General features: G+C 38.4%; 1 long non-coding RNA gene and 2 other non-coding genes across 3 annotated transcripts; all 3 read left to right on the top strand.

Moving 5' to 3' along the window:
• The first annotated feature begins 18,832 nt into the window (after positions 1-18,832).
• LOC148855283 (uncharacterized) lies at positions 18,833-19,379 on the top strand. Its single transcript, XR_016113388.1, has 2 exons — positions 18,833-18,909; positions 19,002-19,379. It is a non-coding gene; the product is annotated as an uncharacterized LOC148855283 (long non-coding RNA).
• Positions 19,380-19,852: 473 nt separating this feature from the next.
• LOC148855282 (U1 spliceosomal RNA) lies at positions 19,853-20,013 on the top strand. The gene has a single exon (XR_016095543.1). It is a non-coding gene; the product is annotated as a U1 spliceosomal RNA (small nuclear RNA).
• Positions 20,014-20,788: 775 nt separating this feature from the next.
• Positions 20,789-20,908, top strand: LOC148855281 (U5 spliceosomal RNA). Its single transcript, XR_016095140.1, has one exon. It is a non-coding gene; the product is annotated as a U5 spliceosomal RNA (small nuclear RNA).
• The last annotated feature ends 817 nt before the right edge of the window (positions 20,909-21,725 follow it).

Raw genomic sequence — 21,725 nt, 5'->3', positions numbered from 1 at the left:
GAAGATTTTTCACTTGAATCTCTTGAGCAAAGGACAAGAAGGCAACCAATTTGGATGAGAGATTATGAAAGTGGATAAAGCTTATCGGAGGAAGAATACATGACAAATTTAGCAATGTTTGCTGCCAATGATCCAATTTCATTCAAAGAGGCACTAAAAGATGCAAAGTGGAGAACAACAATGAATGTGGAAATTGAAGCTATAGAGAAAAATGATACATGGGAATTGACAAACTTGCCTACTAGAGCAAAGAAAGTTGGGGTGAAATGGGTGTACAAGACAAAACTCAATGAAAGTGATGAGGTGGAGAAATACAAAGCTCATTTGGTCGCGAAGGGATACACCCAAAAACATGGTGTGGACTACATTGAAGTCTTTGCACCTGTAGCACGTTTGGAAACAATTCAGTTGGTGATTTCTCTTGCAACTCAAAAGGTGTGGATCATTTTTCAATTAGATGTGAAGTCAGCCTTTCTTCAGGAGAACTTAATGAAGAAGTTTTCATCGAACAACCTCTTGGTTATGAGAAAAAAGGTGCTAAACAGAAAGTTTACAAATTGAAAAAAGCTCTATATGGACAAACAAGCACCACAAGCTTGGTATAGTCGAATAGAGTCATATTTTTCAAAGGTAGGTTTCCAGCGATGTCCTTATGAACATACTTTGTTCATCAAAGTGAGAGAATGAGGTAAAATTCTGATTGTTTGTCTCTATGTTGATGACTTGATTTTTATTGGAAATGATGAGCATATTTTTGTTGCATTTAAAAATTCTATGATGCATGAGTTCAACATGATAGGCCTTGGAAAAATGAGATATTTTCTTGGTTTAGAGGTATTGTAAAGTCAGAAAGGGCTTTTTATTTGTCAAAGGAGGTATGCACAGGAGGTATTAGAGAGGTTTGATAGGGATAAATGCAATTCAGTTCATAATCCCATTGTTCCAGGTTGTAAGCTCATGGGAGATGAGAATGGAGTAAAGGTGGACAACAATCAATACAAGCAAATAATTGGCAGCCTAATGTATCTGACCGCAACCCAACTTGATATCATGTTTGTGGTAAGTCTCTTGAGTAGGTTTATGGAGCATCCCACAGAGCTTCATCTTCAAGCTACCAAACGGGTGTTGAGATATTTGAAAGGGACATCGGATTTTGGAATATTTTATAGCAAGGGAGGAGATGATAATGCTAATTGCTTATACAAATAGTGACTATGTTGGAGATTTAGATGACGGAAAGAGTATTTCAGGTTATGTGTTCCTATTAAATTCAGGAGCTGTTTCGTGGTCATCTAAGAAACAACCTATAGTTACTTTATCTACCACTGAAGCCAAGTTTGTTGCAGTAGCTTCATGTGCTTGTCAAGCGGTATGGTTAAGGAGAATTTTGAAGAGTTTTAATCACATTCAAAATGATGGCACAAGAATTTTTTTTTGTGATAGCAGCTTAGCTATTGAGCTCTCGAAGAATCCTGTATTACATGGTCGAAGAAAGCATATAGATATCAGATTTCATTTTCTTCGTGAGCTCACTAAAGATGGAGTTGTGAAGTTGGTCCATTATCATACCCAAGAACAGATTGCAGATATTATGACCAAACCATTGAAGCATGATCAGTTTATGAAACTTAGAGATTTGCTTAGGGTTTGTACTGATCCAAATATAAACTAAATAGAATCAGTATTCAGTTTAAGGGATGATGTTAAAGTTATTAGTTGTTGACTTAGTCTTTAGAGTTTGTTTCAGTTTGTTGCTATTCTTTAGGAATAAGTTGTTTGTTTCCTAGTTAGCTACCATATTAATAGGCATGTGAAATGTGGTTGTTTTTCTTTTTCAGTTTCTTTTGTAAGGCTATTTATAGCCATATCAATTGTTTCAATGGAATAACAAGAAGCATTCTCTCAACACTTGTTTATTTCAAACAGATTATACAGAGAGTTGTAACATGTCTGGCGGAAAAAAAAAATCTGTAATGCACAATCTGGTTCAACAATAGTTCACATATTATTTTTTTTATTGTTCTTGTGATCATCATATTAGTTTTCTGCCAGTTGGGTAAGCAAAAGCTATAAATTTCAAGCAAGATGTGTTAATATTCAACTAGGGTTGTAATCGGGTTGGATTAGGATTAATTTCAGCCACATTCAAATTCGGTCCAATTTTTGAAAACTGAATTTTAAGTTCTGATCAGAAATCCAATTGGATTTGGGGGTCTTGGATCGGCTTTAAATCAATCTGTGTTCACTTTATTGTCATTATATAAAGGATGCAGGTTATGAAATACGTATCCGATGCATTTATGTGAATGGATTATTCGAATCCAAAATGATCAAAATTGAAGAATATGGTTTTAGACTTTTGGAGTTCATCGATAGTGTAGGTTGTTGAGTTAGAGGTGTAAAATGGGCCATGCTGGCGGTCATGCCTGTGGCCCGTGCAAAGTGTGGGCCATGTCATGGTGGCCCATGGACCATCTTGGGTCATGCTGCCCTCCTAGAGATAATTTGGGGGTTGGCCCGACATGGCACATAGCCCAAGCCCGTGCGGGCTTGGGCTAGGTGGGCTGCAAGCTGTGCCATGGGCCTGGGTCGTATCATGCTGGGCCACATACTAGGCCTTAAGTGTGGGCCGAACTAGGCTAGGCTAGTTTTTGTTTTTTGTTTATTTGATATTTTTTTTATTTATTTGCTAAGTAAACTAAAATATTTAAGGGTCGTGCTGGGATAGGCTAGGCCCTGAGCGTGGGCCGAACTAGGCCCAACTAGTTTTTGTTTCTTTTGTTTTTTGACATTTTTTTTTAACTTTTTTATCTCTTTGCTAAGTAAAACTAAAATATTTAACTTTCCTCTGGGAACTATTTGAAAAAAATAAGAAATCTAACAAAGAAGTGGGCATTGACAAGGCAACAGGAGAGATTGATGATTTCTTTATGGATTTTTGTGATTTTGTGGAAGCTGTGATTGCATGAAATCATAGAATGTTTTTTTTTTTCGTTTTCTGAGAATTTGTCCTTGTTGGACATGTAAAATATGGGAGAAGTGAAGGATAATGAAAATAGGGTTAGGAATTAAAGGTGTCCAACAATGTTTGAAGTAGAAATGTGTTTATCTTGTACCATGATTTTGATGAACCAAGTGCGTGTAGAATCGAACGGTTGAAGTCTCTGGCACCTTTACCTGCATGCAAAAGAGAATGAGAGGAGCTTCACAGTATCGGACCCGAGACACCAACCTCTCAAACAATATGTGAGAGAGAGTAGCTTAATCTTATTAGAGCCAAGACTGAGATGATGATTTTCCTTTCTCAGTAAAGGGCTTTTTCTCATTGTATGGAAGCACTTGGGAGAGATCCCTTAAATAGTTGCTCCTCCAACGTTAAGTTCCTTGACATTAGGAACACTAGTTATCAGAATAACCAATTGAGATAAGCACTATCATTTATGCTCCACCAGATTTGAGACAAATGTCTCAACTTGACCAAGGATCTAACCACTTGGTCACCCAATCTAGACTGGGTCAAATGGACGTCCATTGACCCAATAAGAGCTGGAATATGGATCCAAATTATCCAACAACATTGGTATCTCCATGCATGAAAATGTTTTTAAATAAGCAATCAAATAAATTTGTTTTTATAGAAAATAAATAAATAGGTAATTATTTAAAAATAAATGATTGTGTGTGAGAGTGTTGCATGGAGATGACCATCAACTATCAACCATCAACATGTGGCTTGTCACATGGCCATTGGATATTCCAACATGTTGAGGATTAAACGAGGGCCTATGGCCACTCCACCATCATCTCCCACTTGGCCAATTAGGTCCGAGATGAATGGGTGCCGACCAATCCCATTGCTTCAACATGCCTTACATAATCTGTAATTGCAATGGGTTTAGTCAAAGGGTCAGCAATCATATCTGTTTGTTGAAATAGAGTTGTCGAATGAGAGAAGAAGACGAAGAAGAAGAAGAAAAGAAATGAGATGGGCGATAGAATAATGCTCAGCCAGCCCTAATCTATTATATATAAGGATATTACATAATGTTACATAAATAGACAAGAATGCCCCTGATTAGTGATGGGACACCTAGTCAAAATAAACACTAAATAAGATTAGGCCCAGTAACTAAGGCCCAATAACTAATGACTTAAGACCCAACAAAGATAAACATACAAGTTAAGACAGCCGAACCAACACTCCCCCTCAAGCTAAGCATGGATGTCAATCATGTTTAGCTTGCCAAGTAAGTCCATGAATTTCACTGTAGCTAGCCCTTTAGTCAGAACATTTGCAATCTGCATCTCGGAGGGAGTATAAGGAATGCAGAGTTCTCCTGAGACAATTCTTTCTCTAACAAAGTGACGGTCTATCTCAATATGTTTCGTTCTATCATGTTGCACTGGGTTATTTGCAATGTTGATAGCTGCCTTGTTGTCACAGTATAACCTGAGAGGACACTCAATCTTTATTCCAAGTTCACCAAGCAGGATCTTCAGCCATAAGAGTTCCGCAACACCATGAGCCATAGCTCGGTACTCAACCTCTACACTAGATCTAGCAACCACATTTTGTTTTTTACTCCTCCATGTAACTAAATTTCCTCCAACAAATGTACAGTACCCAGATGTCTCTAACAAAGAGACATTTGAAGTGCACCCACTGTGGAGGGGAAAGGCATGTGAAAGAGACCTATTGGGTTCTCCATCCGCATCTGAAGCTAGCTGCATTGAGGAAAGATAAGAAGCATCTGAAGGGTCAATATGCAAGTGTGAATTTGGCTACGGGTCAAAGTGATGATGGTTCAAAACACTCATCTACAGTTACTTCCTCATCCATGGGACAGACTTCTAATTCCCCTCGAACTGGGTCCTTGGGTTTTACTGCCAATGAGGTAGAGGTACTTAGCCGGGCCCTAGCCCGTCTAAGGACCAATTCTCTTCCATCCTCCTCCCTTGCCAGATCAGGTATTGTCTCTACCTTTAGTGCAACTAGTTCTATTGATCCTGCATCTTGGATTATTGATTCTAGTGCAACTGACCACATGACACACATGTCTTCTCTATTTTCTTCCTATCATTTAATGTCTGGCCAAGATAAAATGAGGGCTACTGATGGTTCTCTCTCTACCATCTCTGGGAAGGGAGTGGTTGACCTAAGCAAGGACCTCTCACTAAAATCTGTCTTGCATGTTCTCAATCTTTCTTCAAATCTCTTATCTGTTTCAAAACTTACAAAAAAATTGAATTGTAACATAACCTTTTTTCCTACTCATTGTGTCTTTTAGGACAGATTGACGAAGAGAACGATTGGGAGTGGTCATGAGTATGGAGGTCTCTATTACCTTGATGCAGACATCAGTCCGGCCTTGCAAACATTTGCTACTTGTAGTCAGTCCAATGTGGAGTCAATAGCTATGTTACATCTATGGCATGCTAGGCTAGGTCATTTACCTTTTTCATCATTGGAAGTGTTGTTTCCAGAATTATTCAAAGGTGTTTCAAGTCAAGAGTTAGTTTGTGAAGTCTGTCAACTATCAAAGCATGTAGAACTGTTTATTCAACTTCAAGTAATGAAATTCGAGCTTCTTTTGACTTAGTCCACTAATGTTTCGGGCCCCTCTCCCATTATTTCTATTGATGGCTTTCGATACTTTATCAGTTTTATTGATCACTATTCTCGATGCACATAAATCTACTTATTAAAAGCACGAGAAGAAGTGTCGCGGGTAACCATGACATTTTGCAAAATGATTGAAACACAATTTGGTACGAAGGTCAAACAGTTCAGGTCAGATAATGCTGCACAATACTTTGAAAGGTCCTTGAATATGTTTATGGAGGATGCTAGAATGATTCATCAGTCATCTTGTGCTAGTACTCCCCAATAGAATGGGGTTGCTAAGTGCAAGAATAGGTACCTATCGGAGACTGCTCGAGCCTTACTATTTCAGCACAAAGTTCCAAAAAGCTATTGGTCTCAAGCAATCCTTACTGCATCATATTTGATAAATCGAATGCCATCCAAGGTATTGGGGATGAAAACTCCTTTCTCTGTTCTTTGCCCTCATCTTCCTGACTTTTCTCTTCCACCGAAAGTCTTTGGTTGTGTATGCTTTATACATGTCAAGGATCCGAAGAAGACCAAATTGGATCCTAGGGCTACAAAGGGAATCTTTTTGGGGTACTCACCTACTCAAAAGGGATACAAGTGTTATGATCCAGTCACCAAGAAAAAATATGTCACAAAGGATGTGGTATTCTTTGAGTCTCAATTCTATTTTCACTCTTCCTAGAATCCTCTTTAGGGGGAGACTAGTGGGATGGAAAATGATTCTTTTGTTCCCCCATTCTTTGTACCTCTCTCTACCTCAGGCCTTCCATCTTCTCCTCCTCCTGATTGACCTAGTTGTGGTATCCCGGGTGAATTTAGTGAGGCTCCCATTGTACCAGCTACTACTAGTGATGTTGCAAATATTACTGAAGACTCCAGTAGGCTGCAAAGAGATATCAGAATCACCTACAACAGAAGGAAGAAGGGTCCTCTAACTCATGACAGCGACCAATTGGACTCGGATCAACCTGTCTAAAAAACTCAAGGTAATCCTATCAGTTTCTCTAACTTAGATCTTCCTATTGCCCTTCGTAAATCTACTTGTTCTTGTACTATCAGATACCCCATTGCTGATTTTGTGTCTCACTCACACTTGTCTCCTCGTTATTGTTCTTTTATGTCTGCTCTATCTTTTGTGCATGTTCCTACCAGGTATACTGAGGCAGTATCTAAACCAAAATGGAAAGAGGCTATGGATGAACAAATGAAAGCCTTAATGAAAGCAAGGACTTGGGAATTAGTGGATCTACCAGAAGGGAAAGGCATTGTTGGATGCAAGTGGGTGTTCACTGTGAAGCATAGGGAGGACGGGTCCATTGAGAGGTACAAGGCTAGACTGGTAGTAAAAGGGTTTACTCAAAAAGAAGGGATTGAATACAAAGAAACCTTTGCTCCGGTGGCAAAACTCAACACAATCCGAGTTCTATTATCATTAGCTGCAAATTTCTCATGGGAGCTACATTATTTGGACGTGAAGAATGCTTTCTTGAATGGCGACCTGTATGAAGAGGTGTTCATGGATCCTCCACCAGGTTATGTTTTTTAGCAAGAAGGTATGTAGACTGAGAAAGGCCCTGTACGGCCTTAAGCAATCTCCTCGAACTTGGTTTGAGAAGCTATATGGAGTCATGAAGAAAGGGGGTTACACTCAAAGTGGGGTAGATCATACCCTTTTCATAAGGAAGAGAAATGGCAAACTTATGGCACTTATTGTCTATGTGGATGATATGGTAATTACAGGGGATAATCAGGAAGATAATCAGGAAGAGATTAAAAGACTAAAGGAGTTTTTGGTTGCTGAATTTGAGATCAAAGATCTGGGCCAACTAAGATACTTTCTTGGGATTGAAGTTGCAAGATCCAAAGAGGGCATCTATATATGTCAGCGGAAATACATCCTTGATCTTCTTCAAGAAACATGCATGATGAGGGTGTAGGCCAGCCGATACTCCAATAGAACATAATCATGGTCTACAGGTGTCAGTAGGAGAGGACTACCTTGATAAGGAAAGATACCAAAAGCTAGTGGGGAAGTTGATTTACCTGTCCCTTATTCGCCCTAACATTGCTTATGTTGTACATGTTGTCAGTCATTTCATGCACACTCCTAAAATCCCTCACATGAAAGCCATGGAAAGGATCCTCAAATATTTAAAGTCTTGCCTGGGAAAGGGATTCTGTTCAGGAAAAACAGTAAAATTGAAGTTGAAGGATATACTGATGCAAATTGGGTTGGGTCTGTTGGGGATAGGAAGTCTATTTCTGGGTACTGTACATTTGTTAGAGGAAATTTAGTTACATGGAGGAGTAAAAAATAGAATGTGGTTGCTAGATCTAGTGCAGAGGCCGAGTACCGAGCTATGGCTCATGGTGTTGTTGAACTCCTATGGCTGAAGATCCTGCTTGGTGAACTTGGAATAAATATTGAGTGCCCTCTCAGGTTGTACTGTGACAACAAGGCAGCCATCAACGTTGCAAATAACCCAGTGCAACATGATAGAACGAAACATATTGAGATAGACCGTCACTTTGTTAGACAAAGAATTGTCTCAGGAGAACTCTGCATTCCTTATACTCCCTCCGAGATGCAGATTGCAGATGTTCTGACTAAAGGGCTAGCTACAGTGAAATTCATGGACTTACTTGGCAAGAAAAACATGATTGACATCCATGCTTAGCTTGAGGGGGAGTGTTGGTTCGGCTGTCTTAACTTGTATGTTTATCTTTGTTGGGTCTTAAGTCATTAGTTATTGGGCCTTAGTTACTGGGCCTAATCTTATTTAGTGTTTATTTTGACTATGTGTCCCATCACTAATCAGGGGTATTCTTGTCTATTTATGTAACATTATGTAATGTCCTTATATATAATAGAATAGGGCTGGCTAAGCATTATTCTGCCGCCCATCTCATTTCTTTTCTTCTCACCTCTTCATTCCTCACAAGGTAGTAAACATGATGTAAGTCTGGCATTTCATCCCTTCCTAGAATTTGGGATCTTATGCTCTCATATATAGGATCTAGGCCAGCCAGAAACTTAAATGCTCTACCCTCTTCAATTTGTTTGTCATGCTTTTCTTTGTCTCCGGAACTCTCCCAATCAATAATAAGGTGGTGATCTAACTCTTCCCATAGTCCTTCTAGTGTAGCAAAATATGTTGCAACACTCATATCTCCTTGCCTCAAGGCAGCAATGTCTTGATTCAGTCTGTAAACTCTGGCATTATTCTTTTTCTGCCCATAGGTTTTAGAAACCTTTTCCCATATCTTGGCAGCCGTGGAAAAATGTTGAACAGTCCTAGCTACTCTTGGAGTCATTGAGGCAAGTAGCCAGGACATAACTGTAGCATACTCTTTGCGCCAAGCTGCATATTCAGCACTCCCCACTTCTGGTTCCTTCTTCTGCCCGTCCAAGTAACCAGTGAGTTCACGGGATGTGATGAAAAGCATGGCTGAGACAGACCAATCCCTGAAGTTGTACTCATCCAACAACACACTTGTGATCTGTAGGCTGTGCAGATTTGGATTCTCCAGATTAGGAGACCTCCCACAAACCCTAACATCTCTAGAAGACACTTCCCCGGATATGGAAGACATCTTCACTTACTTGTAAATGTCAAGACTGTAAACGCAATATATAGAGAACTGTTTCACACTTACGGAACTTGCTGCACTGTAAACCCAGTCCTGAGAACCAGACATAGAGTTGAAACACCGAGTACTACACTGCACACTATGCCCTAATTACTGCTGTCATAGATTATACTCTGTTGTGCTCCCTTCTGCTGTGTTCTAAATACTACTGCTACAGCCTACAACTTGTTGTGTTGGCTTCTACTATGTGCTAAGCACTGCTATCGTAGGTTATAACCTCACCCACGAACAGTTCTAGGACTGCTGAGATCAGTCCTTCCGCCTAGATCTGTTCTACACAGATCTATCTTAGCCAAATGGCTACATTCTGCTGTACTGCATCTATTAGGGCATCAGCCTCTGGGTCTAACTCCCCTTGGGCCCTACAACCAAGGGAAACCCTAGATGTAGGTCTAGCTGTGTTCTACGACCAACCCTATGGTTTCTTTGCAGCAACCAACAAGAAAGATGGGAGAGTTACCTGTGAGTAGAAGAATATGCGGCTACTATAACCAGTCGAAAGATCAGTGCTCTGATACCATGTTTGCTGAAATAGGGCTGTCGAATGAGAGAAGAAGATGAAGAAGAAGAAGAAAAGAAATGAGATGGGCGGCAGAATAATGCTCAGCCAGCCCTAATCTATTATATATAAGGACATTACATAATGTTACATAAATAGACAAGAATGCCCATGATTAGTGATGGGACACCTAGTCAAAATAAACACTAAATAAGATTAGGCCCAGTAACTAAGGCCCAATAACTAATGACTTAAGACTCAACAAAGATAAACATACAAATTAAGACAGTCGAACCAACAATATCTTTTGTAGGCACATATTCTACCAAGATCTCATTCCGTTGGTAGACATCATATAAATACCGGTAATGGAGATCTATGTGTTTCCCTTTAGGGTCGATCTCACCATTTTTAATTGTCTTAATGGCAGATTGGTTGTCATTGAAGATCTTCACAACTCCTATTGGTACATCAGGAATTTGGAGTTCTTCCAAGAATTTTCTTATCCAAATTGCTTCAGATGCCGCAGAGCTACAAAAGATGAACTCAACTTCCATGGTGAATTTGGCTACATAGCTTTGTTTCTTGCTTGTCCATGAGACAACACTCCCTCCTAGGAGGAATAAGTGCCCGATTATGGATTTTCTATCATCTAGGTCACCTGCAAAATCAGCATCACAATAACCCAGTAACTCTAGTTCATTTGCATAATAGGTTAATTTGAAGTGCTTTGTTAACTTCAAGTATTTAAATATTCTTTTAACAGTCTTCCAATGTATTTTACCTGGGTTACTTTGATATCTATTGACAAGACCTACTGCATATGAGATATCTGGTCTTGTGCAAAGCATGTCATACACCAAGCTACCAATAGCTTGAGCATAGGGTCTATATTTCATTTTCTCTATTTCTTCATCATTAGTGGGTGCCATATCTTTACTTAATTTGGTTCCTTTACAAATTGGAGTTTCAACTCCATTACAATCTTTCATATTAAATTTCTTTAGGATTTTCTCTAGGTAATGCTCTTGTGAAAGAGTTAAGGTCTTAGTGTTCCTATCTCTCTCTATTTTAATTCCAAGTACATAGCTCGCATCACCCATGTCTTTCATTTCAAAGTTGGTTTCAACCAATCTTTGGTGTCATTAATCATGGATACATTATTTCTAGTAATAAGAATATCATCTACATATAAAGAAAGAACAACAAAACTGCTCCCACTATTCAAAGAGTAAACACAATGATCAAATGGATTAGGTATAAATCCAAGTTTAGAAATTGCTTCATGGAAGGTATGGTACCACATCCTAGAGGACTGTTTTAAACCATATAATGATTTCTTTAATTGATACACCTTATTTTCTTGTCCCTCTATTTCATAACCTTTGGGTTGAGTCATGTATATTTCTTCATTCAACTTCCCATTGAGAAAAATTGTTTTGACATTTAATTGACATAACTCTAAGTCCAAAAAGGCAACTAAGGGCATTAGGATTCTAATAGAGGTAAACTTGGCAACTGGAGAGTAAGTCTCCTCATAATCAATCCCTTCTACTTGGGTGTATCCTTTTGCTACTAATCTTGCCTTATATTTTTCTATAGATTCATCAACATTGAGTTATCTCTTTAATATCCATTTACACCCTATAGGTTTTCTATTCTTGGGTAAATCAACTAATTCTCAAACCTGATTTTTTTTTATTGAGTCTAACTCATCTTGTATAGTTTCACACCACTTTTCTTTATCAGGTGCATCCATAGCATCTTCAAAGTCAATTGAATCATCAAGAGACTCTTCATTCAAGTAGGTATAATAATCTTTTAATCTTGATGAAGGGTATCTTTCTCTTTGAATTCTACCTAAAGTGTCATTATTAGGTGAAGCTTGTCTATCAGGTGTAGTCTTAGCTTTTATAATTTCTTTGTTTAATTCAAATAAACTGGGTAAATGTTTATTATCCTCAATTTGATCTTCTAGAAAAACAGCATCCCTACTCTCTATTAATTCAACTGTTCCATCAGATTTATGATTAACAAACCTATACTCTTTGCTATTATCACTGTACCCTATAAAAGTACATCTTAGACTCTTGTTATCTAACTTGCTTCTTTGCTGATTTGGAACTCTTACATAGGCACTAGCCCCCCAAATTTTGATGTCAGTCAGGTCTGGTTTTCTACCAGTCCACATTTCATGGGGTGTTGAGCTATTAATTTTAGTTGGAACCTTATTTAGGATATACACAGCAGTACCTAAGGCCTTTCCCCAAAAGTGTGTTCCTAGACTTGAGTGAGATAACATTAATCTCACCATATCCAACAAAGTCTTATTTCTTCTTTCAGCCACTCCATTCTGTTGTGGCATGAAGGACATGGTTAATTGGTGTATGATTCCACTTTTGTATACAAAAGTCACTAAATAGGTTAAAGATATATTCTCTACCTCTATCACTCCTAAGAGTTTTTATTTTTCTACCAAATTGGTTTTCTATAAGTGTTTTATACTCTTTAAATTTTTCTAAGACTTCTCATTTTCTTTTAATCAGATACACAAAACCAAATCTGGAGAAATCATTTATAAAAGTTACAAAATATTCCATACCCCTATGTGTTTTTACATCAAAAGGGCCACAAACATTAGAGTGTATTATAGCCAATAATTCCTCTGATTTCTTTCCCTTCTTAAAAGGGATCCTAGTCATTTTTCCACTAAAGCATGGTTCACAATAATTAAAATTCATTTCTATTTTGGGAGTTAAGCCATTGGTGCTCATTCTCATCATTTTATCTTTGTTTATGTAACAAAGTCTCATATGCCATATGTATGCATTTTCATTTACATGATAAGCACAATCATAACTAGAAAGAGCATCAACTTTATTAATAGTTAAATGATACAATCAATCAGACTTATTCCCAAGCATTAGAACTCTACCATGCTTTCCTATGGTCACCTTTCCTCCCCTGAAACGTACATCAAAACCCTTTTCATCTAACAAAGGAACAGACAATAAGTTTCTCCTAAAATTAGGTGCATACAATACATCATTAAGGATTAAATTTGTGTTCTCATTTATGGGGATCTTCACTTTTTCAGTTCTAAGCACATCAGTGTAGGTGTTGTTTCCCATGAAAATTCTGTGTTCTCCTGTCTTCATTTCTTTCAATTCCAAGAACATCTCTTTAGTCTTACAAATATGCTTAGAGGAGCCAGAATCTATGCACCAATCAGAAAGAACAAAACCAGTAAAATAGGATTCTGAGACTACACACACTATGTCTTTCTTTTCAGTTTTTCCTTTTTCATTATTTGATTTATTCTTCTTGCATTCTAGGCAATTATATTTTGTATAGCCTTGTTTTGCACAATTAAAATAATGCTTACCCTTAGTCTTCTTGAATCCTTTTGAGAATTTAAAATTCTTGTTAAATTTCTTCCCATTAGCATTTTTGAAAAACTTGCCCTTAGGCTTTTCGACCATTTGGGAAGTTTCAGTTGGTTTGGGAGTAACCATTAAAGATGAAGGTTGGGATTTCTTCCTCTTCCTTTCAACCTCCAATCCTAACAAGGTAGGTAAGTTTTTTATGTTAACTTCTCTTCCAGATAGGTTCAAAGTTGTCACTACTGAATTCCAAGAAGATGGGAGGCTATTGAGAATGGTGGAGACCTGAATTTTATTAGGAATAGGGTTCCTAGTGACTGCCAATTCCTTGGCAATCACATGATCTACTACAGAATCCTCTTCTCTCATTTCACAGCCATAATATTTTTTCAATTAACAATTGAACATAAGTTTCAATTATTTTTCCATATGTTTCTTTAATGGCTTCAAACATGTCTTTAGCATTATTGTGCTCTTCAAACACAACTTCTATGTCAAGCTCCATAAAGGTTAATAAACAATTTCTTGCATTCCTATTATCCCTTTCCCATTTTTTATATTCACGAATTATAGTCAAAGAATCATCATCATTAGGTTTAGCAGGAATACGTTTATCTAAAACATAATCAACATTTTCTTCATCAAGTATCCTTCTAATCCTATGTTTTCGGAGAGCATAATTGGCGCCATTCAGTTTCTCAGTTTTAATGAGTTCTTAGGATAAGGCAGTAGCAGACATGATTAAAAAAAAATAGCAACAGTATTCCAGATATAAACAAATCAAGTGCAAATATCAGTTGCTGTAATTTACAGGATTGTCATTCAATTTCAGAGGCAAAAAATAAGCGAATAAAGTAAATGCAAATGGAGTAATTAGCTGTTCACGCAAAACGTATTAATTTCTCCAACTCCCATTGTTCCCTTTTTTTTTTAATTCAGCAGCAGCATTGGTATACGGAAATGATGCTCAAAACTTCAAATCTCGACGCTCAGCCGACGAACAATGATGGATGAATGGAGTTCTTACTCGTAACCCTTCTATCGACGAGAAAGAGAGGGCGTTCCTGCTCTGTGAAGGTCGCGAGTTCGGTCAAGATCTTGTAGATGGATAAAAAAAAGGATGAAGTTTCAACAATTCTTCGAGCAACAGGTTCGCTTGAGAGAGTTTGGAACAAGAGTCTGCTGCCAAAAAATGTCACTAGAGCGAACAGGTGCTTTGGAGGTTGCAGTAGCGCAGGGACGAAGCCTAGGGTTCTGGAGTTGCCGTAGCCACTAGAGATGGGCAGTCGAATAGGGGACTCATAGTCACCCAATGACGCTTTCGAACAGGGTTTTCGAAGATGAAACCCCTGTTGTCATGAAGATTGCACAGATGGGAGGAGACGAGTCGATGGTAGAGAGGCAGAGAGGCAAAGAGGAAACTCTCGAAGTGAGTTTTGTTTTCTCTCTCCTCTCCTTTGGATCTAAAAAAGGCGAGATACGATTTGGTGAGGTGCGCCTATGTTTCGAACATTATACCAGTCAAACATTGCTCTAATACCAATGATGAACCAAGTGTGTGTAGAATCGAACGGCTGAAGTCTCTAGCGCCTTTACCTACATGCAAAAGAGAATGAGAGGAGTTTCATAGTATTGGACCTGAGATACCAACCTCTCAAACAATATGTGAGAGAGAGTAGCTTAATCTGATTAGAGCCAAGACTGAGAGGGTGATTTTCCTTTCTCAGTAAAGGGCTTCTTCTCATTGTATGGAAGCACTTGGGAGAGATCCCTTAAATATTTGCTCCTCCAATGTTAATTTCCTTGACATTAGGAACAATAGTTATCAAAATAACCAATTGAGATAAGCATTACCATTTATGCTCCACCAGATTTGAGACAAGTGTCTCAACTTGACCAAGGATCTAACCACTTGGTCACCCAGTCTAGGTTGGGTCAAATGGACATCCATTGACCCAATAATAGCTGGAATATGGATCCAAATTATCCAACAACATTGGTATCTCCATGTATGAAAATGTTTTTAAATAAGCAATCAAATAAATTTGTTTTCATGGAATAAATAGGTAATTATTTAAAAATAAATGATTGTGTGTGAGAGTGTTGCATGGAGATGACCATCAACTATCAACCATCAACATATGGCTTGTCACATGGCCATCGGATATTCCAACATGTTGAGGAATAAACGAGGGCCTATGGCCACTCCACCATCAGATTTGGTCTTACACAGTAAAATGAACAAGTCTAAGTAGAAACTTTTGAATCAATAATATATTTATTCCACATATCTGTGTCGGCCTTATAACCTACTTTGTAGTTTGTATATGGAGATTTTCCTGGTGATATTAGGGATTAAAAGCTCATGTATTTCAATCCAAAAAATTTTCCTGGTGATATTGGTTTGCTAAATTAACCGCAACCTTGAAGACATATGGGTTTCAGTAATCAGGTTCAGATTACTCCCTATTCACCTTTCATCGAGACAGGGTACATGTGCTTGTCCTCGTATATGTGGACGACATTATCGTGTTAGGTAATGATCATATGGCAATTCAAGTCTTCAAGAAATATTTGAGTGACTGCTTCCATATTAAAGATTTGGGACCATTGAAGTATATTTTGGGCATTGAAGTTTTCCGAAAATCAACAGAAATTTTTCTGTCTCAACAAAACTATGCTCTGGATATTATCGTTGAAGTTGGATTACTTGGTGCAAAACCTGCTCCTTTTCCTATGGAGCAGAATCACAATCTGGCCTTGACAGATGGGCCTCTCTTATCTGATCCTGAGCGATACAGGCGCTTGATAGGTAGGCTGATTTATCTCTCAGCAACTCGTCCTGAGTTGTCTTATTGTGTGCACGTTCTGTCCCAATTCATGTAGCAACCGCAAGAAAGACATTGGAGGCTGCATCGCGAGTGGTGCGCTACTTGAAAGGAAATCCTGGTCAAGGAATTCTCTTGCGTTCAGATTGTGACTTGCAATTATATGCATGGTGTGATTCAGACTGGGCGAGCTGTCCTTTGTCCCAACGTTCCCTGTCTGGGTGGTTTATTCTACTTGGGAAATCGCTGATTTCCTAGAAAACTAAGAAACAAAACATTGTGGCTCGTTCTTCAGTGGAAGCAGAGTATCGACCTATGACCATGGCCACGTGTGAATTAAAATAGCTGAAGGGATTGTTATTGGCCCTTGGAGTGACGCATTCGAACCCAATGCGATTATATTGTGATAGTCAGGCAGCCTTGCATATTGCAACAAACTCAGTGTTTCATGAGCGTACGAAACATATTGAAGTTGATTGCCATTTTGTTCGTGATGAGATTCAAAATGATTGCATTCGCCCTGCTTATGTATCGACTACCGTTCAGCTGGCAGATATTTTTGTAGTTGGGCATTCACAATCTGCATGCTCCAACTTGAGGGGGGGTGTTAGGATTGAATTGGGAGTCTCCGGGATTAGGAGACTCCGCTGAGTTAGGATCAGATTAGGAGTTCGTTTTGAGTTTGAGTTCCTATAAATTTAGGAGATTCGATGTTCGATGGCTGTGTATGACTGTGTATATATATCTAGATCTTCAATGAATGAAAATAAGAAAAACAAACCAGAAAAGCTCTGGTTTTACAATTTCTTTTGTATATATATTTATTTATTTATTTAAAATTATGTATTGAAGAGAAGTGATCAGATCTGCGCCTCTTTTAGAAACTAGACAAGAAGTCCAATTCATGTGTCCAAAAATGAGATTTTTGATCCATATAAGACCCCTGCTTTATCAGCATTCAGATGTTCCTCTATGCAGCCATCCATTAAAAGAGCAGATTGAGGAATTGGAACTCTCCATCTCAAATTCTGTGCTACAGAGCATTTAGTTTTGTATGACTGCTAAATATCCATACCCATCTGAACATATCATGGCAAAAAATTGCTCAACCCATTGAAAGGAAACGAACATAACTGGAGAAGATCCTTACTAGAACAGAGTTCTTGGTACAGAGGTTATCAACTAATAGTCTACCAGAAACCAACCAGATACAGATACAGAAAAAAAAAGACTTGGAAGGATTTGACTTGTCTGAAACTTGGAAAGAAAGAAATGGAAGGATTTTTCCTACCCAAGAAAAGAAAAAAAAAAGGAAAAGACTTGGAAGGATTTGACTTGTCTGAAACTTGGAAAGAAAGAAATGGAAGGATTTTTCCTACCCAAGATAGCCATCTAAATTGATCAATTAATTGACCAAGATCCAGAAGGATTTTTCCTACCCAAGAAAAAAAAAAAAAAAAAAAGGAAAAGACTTGGAAGGATTTGACTTGTCTGAAACTTGGAAAGAAAGAAATGGAAGGATTTTTCCTACCCAAGATAGCCATCTAAATTGATCAATTAATTGACCAAGATCTAGAAGGATTTTTCCTACCCAAGAAAAGAAAAAGAAAAAAAAAGGAAAAGACTTGGAAGGATTTGACTTGTCTGAAACTTGGAAAGAAAGAAATGGAAGGATTTTTCCTACCCAAGTTAGCCATTTAAATTGATCAATTAATTGACCAAGATCCAGAAGGATTTTTCCTACCCAAGAAAAGAAAAAAAAAAAAGGAAAAGACTTGGAAGGATTTGACTTGTCTGAAACTTGGAAAGAAAGAAATGGAAGGATTTTTCCTACCCAAGATAGCCATCTAAATTGATCAATTAATTGACCAAGATCCAGAAGGATTTTTCCTACCCAAGAAAAGAAAAAAAAAAAAAAAGGAAAAGACTTGGAAGGATTTGACTTGTCTGAAACTTGGAAAGAAAGAAATGGAAGGATTTTTCCTACCCAAGATAGCCATCTAAATTGATCAATTAATTGACCAAGATCCAGAAGGATTTTTCCTACCCAAGAAAAGAAAAAAAAAAAAAAAGGAAAAGACTTGGAAGGATTTGACTTGTCTGAAACTTGGAAAGAAAGAAATGGAAGGATTTTTCCTACCCAAGATAGCCATCTAAATTGATCAATTAATTGACCAAGATCCAGAAGGATTTTTCCTATCCAAGAAAAGAAAAAAAAAAAAAAGGAAAAGACTTGGAAGGATTTGACTTGTCTGAAACTTGGAAAGAAAGAAATGGAAGGATTTTTCCTACCCAAGAAAAGAAAAAAAAAAAAAGGAAAAGACTTGGAAGGATTTGACTTGTCTGAAACTTGGAAAGAAAGAAATGGAAGGATTTTTCCTACCCAAGATAGCCATCTAAATTGATCAATTAATTGACCAAGATCCAGAAGGATTTTTCCTACCCAAGAAAAGAAAAAAAAAAAAAAAGGAAAAGACTTTGAAGGATTTGACTTGTCTGAAACTTGGAAAGAAAGAAATGGAAGGATTTTTCCTACCCAAGATAGCCATCTAAATTGATCAATTAATTGACCAAGATCCAGAAGGATTTTTCCTACCCAAGAAAAGAAAAAAAAAAAAAGGAAAAGACTTGGAAGGATTTGACTTGTCTGAAACTTGGAAAGAAAGAAATGGAAGGATTTTTCCTACCCAAGATAGCCATCTAAATTGATCAATTAATTGACCAAGATCCAGAAGGATTTTTCCTACCCAAGAAAAGAAAAAAAAAAAAGAAAAGACTTGGAAGGATTTGACTTGTCTGAAACTTGGAAAGAAAGAAATGGAGATATATAAATTGCAGGCATGGAGAGGATTAGAGCTCAGCAAAGATGAGGTTGTTGTTGGTTCTTTTGCGCTTATGTTTTATTGTTCTTTTGTTGTCTCTTGTGTATCAGAGGTACATAAACAATTTATTTTTGGTGAAATCTGTTATTTTTGTATGAAGCCTACAAAGACTGAATTTAACACATCTTCTATCGCTTTTGACAGGGTGCTCATTCGACAACAATATCCGCCTGGTGCTGGTGGAGGAAAACCAACACCAATTCCCCCAGCACCAGACCCTCCGATTCCTTGATGAGAAGAAATGGGCATTCTATGATTTCTTTATGGATTTTTGTGGTTTTGTGGAAGCTGTGATTGTATGAAATCATAGAATGTTTTTTTTTTTCGTTTTCTGAAAATTTGTCCTTGTTGGACATGTAAAATATGGGAGAAGTGAAGGATAATGAAAATAGGGTTAGGAATTAAAGGTGTCCAACAATGTTTGAAGTAGAAATTTGTTTATCTTGCACCATGATTTGGTCTTACAGTAAAATGAACAAGTCTAAGTAGAAACTTTTGAATCAATAATATATTTATTCCACATATCTGTGTCAGCTTAATAACCTACTTTGTAGTTTGTATATGGAGATTTTCCTGGTGATATTAGGGATTAAAAGCTCATGTATTTCAATCAAAAAAATTTTCATCAAAAGGAGCTTATGCTAGACATGTAGCAAGAGTTTCAACAATGTTACTTCATGGTTAACACAGTAATCACGCAATTTGGTGATGCTAAAATGAGTTCAATATCACTTCCATTACACTTGAACCAACTATAATTCTCTAATTAATGAAACAAATAAACCAACTTCACCAATAAGGCAATAAACGTAGTTTCCTTGTGTTGATGCAGAGACAGCTTAAGTTTGTTTAAAGAAGGTATGACAGGTGAGTGAGTACCGAGTATATCTAAGCAGTGTAACATTCTGTTTTGTTTCAAGACCCACATCGGTAAGATAGGAAAGAAACAAATAAGTGAGGGGGGTATAAGTACGAACAACGAGGGAGGAAAAAGCATACTTACCTGGGCGGGGTTAATGGGTGATCAAGAAGGCCCTTGGCCTAGGTTGGCGACCTTCATTGCACTGAAAGCAGGGGTGTCACCCTAACATCTCCTCAAGTTGGAGAGTGTACGTCATAATTTGTGATAGCGGGGTACGCGTTCGCGCGGCCCCTATCCCAATTCTCCATTCTTAAATTTTTGCTGGATTTTATATGCATTTAATTTTTTGTAAGCTTGATAATATTAATTAAAACTTTGCTTTCTCCTAACCCAGATTTCCTTCTCTGGGCTCTATCTCTGGAATCTATGCTCAGTAAACAAACATCTATTTTACCTGACTACAACCCCAGTTGGTCTAAGTTAATGTTGATGCAACATTCTCTTCTCATTCAATTGATGTAGGAATAATATCTGTAAAAATCATCAGGGTAATCATGTTGCCAGAATAGTTCTTAGTCTTAGGCTGCCTCCTCCATCTCAGCCAGTCAGTCTGGTTGGTGAAGTTTGGGCTCTGTTTTGAAGGTCACCTTCACTGTTATTATTCTTGAAGGAGACGCATTGAAGCCTATCCATTTTCTGTTGGAGGAGCCTCGTGCGGCTCCACCTTGATTGCTACATTGCTTCATATGTTGCTGACTGCAGGAAGCATCAATTCCTTCCATTTCATAGCATCTCGGTTTCTCATGTCATCAATTCCTTTCATTGCCTCATCTGGGCTGACTCTCTGCGGAATTCTATTGCCTCCATAATTGACGCTGATAAATACAATCAGTCGGTTGTAATCGAGGGACTCGCCTAACTTTGCTCTTAATGGATGACGGACTTGTGAGTGCATTGACGGTAAATTTGAACAGTAATTGTGACTGAATCCCATATCGGAATAAAAAGGAGAATTCTATTCACGTTGAACTCTATATGATACTCATTTAGCGTTAAGGCCCATTCACGCAGCCGCACGGCGAGCACATAGCGAACTATTCTTTCGCCTTTTACTAAAGAATACCGTGTTCTCGCTGTATTCAGCGGCATGCGCCTATTTTTGGAGGGCTCTTCCATTTGTTGGGAGGCTCCAACAATTTATTAATTTAAAGGTTTTCCTTAGTAACGCCTAGAATCTGAGGTGATGTAATTGCTTTCGGTCGGCCACGTACCAATGTTTTGTGATGTAAAATTTTTTGGTAAAGTACCTTGTTATTTGACCTGGTGGTGGCGTGCTTTAATGATGATTTACTTGGCGAATTCCTTGGGGGCGAACTGCCTGGTGGTGAACTCCTTGGTGGCGAATTGCCTTGGTGGCGAACTCCCTACTAGGCGGCCGATGCCTTAGAGAATGTTGGATCTCCCTGGTGCGGCGCAATCCGACTGCCCTCAGCATGAGGTGGTCTTCTTTCCTTTGTAGGCTGCGGGAGATGAGGGACCTGCGAGAACTTCAACTTTTCCTCCTCTTTGTAGGTGGCGGGAGCTGAGAGACCTGCGAGAACTCCATCTTTTCCTCCTCTTTGTAGGTGGCGGGAGTTAAGGGACCTTTGAGAACTCCATCTTTTCCTCATCGTAGGTGGCGGGAGCTGAGGGACCTCCGAGAACTCCATCTCTTCCTCCTCCTTGTAGGTGGGGGGAGCTGAGGGACTTTCGAGAACTGCATCTTTTCCTCCTCTTCGTAGGCGGCGGGAGCTGAAGGACCTGCGAGAACTGAATCAGAGGTCCCGGGGGTACTTTCCCGGTGGGGGCTCTCCGATGCTTAAGTTAGCACTCTTATTGTAGAGAGCTTTGAAGATAATATGAGAGAGCTAGAGAGTAGGGTTACTTCCCTTTCTTTTTCATCCCCTTCCCCTTTGGGGGGTGAGGTCTTTATATACCGGAGTCCTCACGGGTTAGGTGGGTGAAAA

Source organism: Nelumbo lutea, chromosome 4, assembly GCF_056320005.1.
Source record: "Nelumbo lutea isolate HS-2025 chromosome 4, American lotus-T2T, whole genome shotgun sequence".
NCBI classification, from domain to species: domain Eukaryota; kingdom Viridiplantae; phylum Streptophyta; class Magnoliopsida; order Proteales; family Nelumbonaceae; genus Nelumbo; species Nelumbo lutea.
This window is presented reverse-complemented; position numbering and strand designations above follow the sequence as displayed.